We start from the raw sequence: 6,336 nt of genomic DNA, 5'->3' as shown, positions 1-6,336 counted from the left end.
GCTAGAAAATCCAGAGAGCTGGAATAAGAAGCTAATCCTTAGCTGAGATGCAACTCACAAGCCTAAGATCTTGGTCTCCCCCTTTATAGGGCTCGAGAGGAAGCCACTGCCCTAAATTGTGGGTTTAGTTTGCCTGGGAGCAAGAAATCATTTTCTCCCAGCAAAATCAGAGATGCCACGTAAATAACTTGAAAACCCCTAAAGTGATGGGCTTGCAAGCCTTGCTCATGTAATTTGAGTCTTATCTAATCAACCTGGGGTATTTAGCCTGGCCAAATTATCCCTAGAAAGATCTTGGCTGGGAGGTTTGTCACAGACTCAATTGCCCTTCCCCAGGGAGTGGGAAGAGGAGGGGTGGATTGCGGGGGTGCAGAGGGGAGAACTTTAATTGACAGTGTCATCTGTGAGAGATCTCACGACTGTACCAGCCATCAGATGGGCTTCCTCAGGGACCGCTTTTATGTGGTTAGGAGGAGACTCCATGACCGAGCTTCCCAGGGTTCCTAGAGATAGTTCTCATGGTGGCCAGGACGATTGGTGATGAGCCAGAACTAGGAATCCAACCCAGCCCTCTGGCTTCCAGCCCCTGTTGTGGCCTCCCAGGCACATCTGCTCTCTGTGCTGGTCAGGCTGCCCTGCACACACTGACTTTGCTCCTGCCTCTCCCACCGCCCTCACCCTTGACCTTGAAATAATGGTATTGCCATCATTCATGGTGGCTGACACTGGTGCAGTGCTTTACAGCATTTAAAAAAAAAAAAAAAAAGCTCCTGAGGAGGTGGCCTGTCTTCCTCTGCCTCAACTGGGAGCCCCCAAGGACAGTGAAGGTGGGAGAATGAAGGGACTCTACATTCGGCTTTCTCCAGAAAGTCCCACCTTGTGTGAAGCTCACTTAACCCACTTGACCTGGGGAGGAGCTTGATGATCCACATTTCACAAATGGGAAAACCAAGGCTCAGATAGTTGAAGACAGCGAACATTTCATGAGCTCTTTCTCTGTAAGAATCTCAAAAGATACACATTTCCCACAAAACCCAGGTCCAGCCTTGAGGATTCCCTTGGATGGGCTCTGTCTCCACATTCAGAGGGGCCTTACCATGCAGGCCTTACTTGTCTGGCCAAACAGACAGAGAGCCATTCACCTCCTCAGTCATTCATCCATCCACTCATTTAACAAACTTTGATTGAGGTCTGACTCTGTCCAGGGTACTATGCTACGGTCTAGGGTCATAAATTACAAGGCAGTAACCTAGTTTACAATTCTAGGATGAGGGAAGACACTTAAATTTCATTAGATCCTTGACATTACCAAAGTATTCACAATTCCCCAAACCCAAATATATTCATAGTACATAATTTCCTCCATAAAAATGCAATTACTTCACTAGCCAGAGTGCTTGAATGAACAGCTCTCCAATCCCTCTTGTCTATTTCTGTGCAGAGATGATGGCCCCATCCTGTAGTATCCTAATATATAAAAAGCCAGGAGCCATCATGACCTAAATGACCAGATGGATGATCGAACAGCAGGCTCCATTGATCAGGGGATGGCTAATGGGGGAACCGGGCTCCCTCAGGCTCTGATGAATCTGTGGCATGGCGACTGGTGAGCGGGGCGGGTGGAAGACAGACCACTTGGCCCCTCCTCCCAGCCCTCAGACTCCAATCAATCAGTGGCAAAGGTGGGGCTGAACTGGGGACTGGCTCCCTTAATAGTGCTGCAGGTTCAATCTCCAGAGGACAGGACAGGCACCAACAGACCAGCGCTGCTGGCATGATCCCGACAGCGCTGCTGCCTCCTGGAACTTGGCCTCAGGCACTGCGGCCGCTTCCCCTCCCTAGACACTCCACAAGGAATAAAGGATACCACCAGCAGCACCAGGGGCGACCAGTGGTGACTGCTCTCCCCATGCTTCCTCCAGGTCACTCAAGCCGGGCCCCCACCCACCCCACTCCAGATGAAGTGTGAGCACTACACACGGAAGGAATGTAGCAAAAAAACAAAACCTGATGACCAAGAGAATGCTTCAGTCAACATCCAGAGTCCAACTCAGGAAAACGGAGAGAAGGGAGAATTCCATAAGTTGGCTGATGCCAAGATATTTCTGAGTGACTGCCTGGCATGTGACAGTTGTGTGACCGCAGAGGAAGGAATCCAAGTTTCTCAACAGAACACCAAGGACTTCTTCCGTGTTCTGAACCTTAATAAGAAATGTGATACCTCACAGCACAAGGTGCTGGCAGTGTCCGTGTGTCCTCAGTCTCTGCCTTATTTTGCTGCTAAATCCAGCCTCAGTGTCACTGATGAATCCAAAAGGCTCTGTGGCTTCCTCAAAAGCCTTGGGGCGCACTGTCTTTGACATGAAGATAGCTGCGGACTGCAGCTTCTGAAGAGTCAGAAGGAATTTGTGCGTCGGTACTGCCAGCACCATGAGAAAGAGCCCCGGCTGCCCATGCTGACCTCCGCCTGCCCCGGCTGGGTCCAATATGCAGAGCACATGCTGGGTCACCCCATCACCCCCCCATCTCTTCACGGCCAAGTCTCCCAAGCAGATCATGGGCTCTCTGGTGAAGGATTACTTCGCCAGATGGCAGAACCTGTCCCCAGACAAGATTTTCCACGTCATTGTGGCCCCATGTTATGATGAGAAACTGGAGGCCCTTTGAGAAGATGTTCCCACAGCTTTGCATAGTTCCTGGGGTGCTGACTGCATGTTAACCTCAGGTGAAATTGTCCAGATAATGGAGCAAAGTGACACCACCATGGACACTCTGTTTGGAGAAATGAAGGAGGAGGAGGCGAGGCTCCACAAGGGTACCAGCTCCGAGGGATACCTGGGGCACATCTTTAAGCACATAGCCAAGGAGCTGTTCAATGAGGACATGGGGGTGCTCACCTACTGCATCCTGAGGAACAAAGACTTCCAGGAGGTCACCCTTGAAAGGGACGGAGAGGTTCTGCTATGCTTTGAGACTGGCTTTTGGAACATCCAGAAGTGGTCCTGAAGCTGTAGAGGGGCAAGTTCCCCTGCCACTTCATGGAGGTCCTGGCCTGCAGTGGGGATGCCTAAGCAGCAGGGGTCAGGCCCAGGCGAGGAGGGCATGCAGACAGGGAACTGCTGCGGCAGATGGAAGGCATCTACACTGCCATCCCGGTGTGGCCCCCAGAGACCAGTGACCATGTACAGGCGCTGTACCAGGAGTGGCTGGGGCCATGGGGGGGGGGGGGCGGAGGGCAACTCCCCTCTGGGCAGAGGCAGCCCTGCACACTGCCTTGCAGGGCTCAGGGCAGCCTGCCAGGACATCAAGTAGTTAAGGTACAGCAGACGCCTGGCCTACAAGCCGCCTGAGGAGGGGTGTCAGATGTGTGAAGGAAAGGTTTAGCATCTCTGTCATTGCTTTGGTTTTCAGAATTCCCTGCTCCCCATCTGTCGGCTCCCTCCCTCTGAGGGGTGCTGTCGTCATCACATGAGAGAAACTGGAATATTGTATCTTGAGAGGATTGCCCCAATGTACGTATCCTTTCATCCGACGATGAAAAAATCCCAAAGAACAAGAATGGAGACACACTACTGTCCTGTAGGCTTAAAAAAAAAAAAAAAAGAAAACCCTGGAAGTGTCCTGCGAAGAGCTGAGACTTGGTTCTGCCCACGCACCTCAGAGAGATTGGATGAGGAAATGGCCCAGTTTGGCCCTGATTTTACCCACTTATGTTACTCTTGAAGGTGTCTTTTCCACAATGTGAATAAACTGCCACCTTTTGGAATAGGGGCTCCTACGAAAGTCTGCATTCCCAACATTTCTTGAAACAGATCTATGTTCTGCAGCTGTGGCCACCATCCTGAGATCAGGTCCTGTCGCTGGGAATCAGGGGGCACTGGAGTGGAGGCCCCCACCGTGCCCTTTTACATTCAGGGATTGAGCTGAACTCACTTTGGGGGAGGCCTGGCAAGGGTGACAGGTGTCACAGATGGAAGGATGGAGAATGGAGAGGCGGACACCCTGCTCGGTCCCTTCCTGGGTGGGGTCAGGCAGATGAAGGCCGGCCAGCCCACCCCATAATTGGGTGAGACAGCATCCTCTGTGTCCACCTCTCACCGCATGGGCCCAGCCACTCCCCTCAGCTCCGGGCAGCCTTCTGTGTTCCACGACAGTGCGCTCTGCCTTCACATGCTGCTCGCCCTAAGTGAGAAGGAAGAGAGTGGTTGGCCCACAGACAACTACACAGAAAGATAGGGCTCACAGCTGGTGAGCGCAGTGGCAGTGGCAGGAGCCTCTCCTGACTCCATGGCAGCTCTAAGAAGCAGCAAGCCGAGTGGTAAGGAGCAGTGGCATGTAGGCAGGCGGTAAGGAGCGAGGGGTCCTAGACTGCAAGAGGGATTTCCAAATGTCTGCTTAGGCCTCAGGGGGAACAGGCCTAAGCCAGCAGGCAGACATCCCCTGAGGGGTCTTGGACTGCAAGAGTATGCAGGCCAGGCTGAGGGATCCTCCCCCTCCAGTACACAAATTTCATGCACCGGGCCTCTAGTATTGTATATTATAACACAATAACATTACCTCTAATACTGTTGTACCAAACAATTGCCAAATTCAACCTTCCCTTCTTTTTTTAATATAAAATAGCTATTTTAAATTAAGAATAATCATTTTCTTAGTCTCAATTTTGCTACCAGCAATGGCACTTGGCAATCTTTTCAGAATTTTTACATTAGGATTTTTACAAAAAATTTGTCCCTTTGCAGTTTCTCCCTAAGGCACAAGTTAAGCACAATAAAGCTGTGCTATGATGACGATGCTGATTGTTCCAGCCAGAATCACTCCCTAATTGGTTCTTTGCACACACTGGAGTCAAGGGAGACATGAGTCAGACCTGTGTCTCTGCAGAACTACAAACTGCCATCCCAGGCCTTCAGATCGCTCCCTAAGGGCTGAAAGCAGGTGCTCATGCGGTGAAGGCCAGCTCAGCAGCATGCTGTGTGAATGTTAACGTGCAGCTAGCCCCTCACCCCACATGACCTTCACTTCCCCTCTCTCACCCTGGCCTTCCCTCCTTGTGAACCTGCTACAAGGCACCCTGGAAACCTCTGGTCACTTGTCAATCCAGCCACTCCTATCTGCCCAGCCTCCCCAAATTGCACCGTTTCTCTCCACTCATTGAGAGTCTGTACCTGTGTTCCACGTGTGTGCCAATCTTCCCCGGTAGCCTGGAAGTTTCTTGAGGATAAGTCCCATCCTCCCTCTAGTCCTTTTTACCCACTGCCCAGAACCATGGGGTGAGGGATTCTCAGGAATTCTTGGAGGGTACAAAAGGCTCTTAGGAGCCCCCTGGAATCATCCCCCCTACAGACAGGACCCTTAGCACCTGTGTTTAAAACTTTCTTAAGTGACTTTTAAAAATAGTGGGCCATTACATTTCACATCCTGCCACTGCTCTCTAAGGTGGCGGCGGGGGGCGGGGGGGGAGACACGATGCCAGGTAAGCCCTTATTAATCTTCACCCTATCAAGGAGGTACAATTAACACATTTTTACAGGTAAGAAAACTGAGGCACAGAGAGGTTAAGTTACTTGGACAAGGTCACACAGCTGGGCACCGGGAATGGAAGCCAGGCAGTCCACTGTAGAACCCATGCACTTAACCACTGTGGCCTGCAATTTTTTTTAAAAAAAATAGTCCATTTCCCCAACTCTGAGATTATTATTCAAAATGTCTGGGGCAGGGCCTGAGCTTATAGAGTTTCTAATCCTTCCTCACACTCTTTTCTTTGGAGCCTGAACCCACTCTCAGGGGCTCTGCCTTTTAAGGTTACAGTCAGGAGGAGCATTAAATACTTTCAGCTCACATTCCATTGTCCAGAACTCAGTTTCATGGTCAGAATTATTTGGAAATGTAGTCTTTAGGTGGGTAGCCAGGTCTCATCTACAATTTCTATTTCAGTAGCAAGAGAGGAAAAAGGACACTGTGGAACGAACAGCAGGCTTGGGAACACTCTGTCTGCTAGGTAAGCACCCTTGTCCCTGTATCATCCATCCACTGTTTAAAACTCCGAAATGGGGTCCAAATCTCTTGAGATAATACAGCAGCAGGATGACCAACCATCCCGGTTTGCCTGGGACTGAGTGGGTTCTCAGGATGGGGGACTTTCAGAGTTCTTTTTAATTGTTGATAGTATTAAAAATGTCCCCCATTTACCCCCCTCTCAGAAAAACCGAACAAGTTGGTCAGCCTACACAGAAAGGCTCTCATCTCAAGATCTGGCCCAACCCACCTCTCCTACTATTTTTCTCTCCAAGCTCTGCCAGGCCTCACTTCCTCAAAAGAGCCCTAAGAGCCATC

General features: G+C 50.6%; 1 pseudogene across 1 annotated transcript; it reads left to right on the top strand.

Moving 5' to 3' along the window:
• Positions 1–1,958: 1,958 nt before the first annotated feature.
• Positions 1,959–4,236, top strand: LOC308513926 (nuclear prelamin A recognition factor-like; annotated as a pseudogene). Its single transcript has 2 exons — positions 1,959–3,205; positions 4,125–4,236. The product of its transcript is annotated as a nuclear prelamin A recognition factor-like (transcript).
• Positions 4,237–6,336: the final 2,100 nt, after the last annotated feature.

The sequence above is a fragment of the Myotis nattereri genome, assembly GCF_964212035.1.
Source record: "Myotis nattereri genome assembly, chromosome: 2".
In the NCBI taxonomy this organism is placed as follows: domain Eukaryota; kingdom Metazoa; phylum Chordata; class Mammalia; order Chiroptera; family Vespertilionidae; genus Myotis; species Myotis nattereri.
The sequence above is the reverse complement of the archived record's forward strand: the minus strand, read 5'-3'. Positions and strand labels throughout refer to the sequence as shown.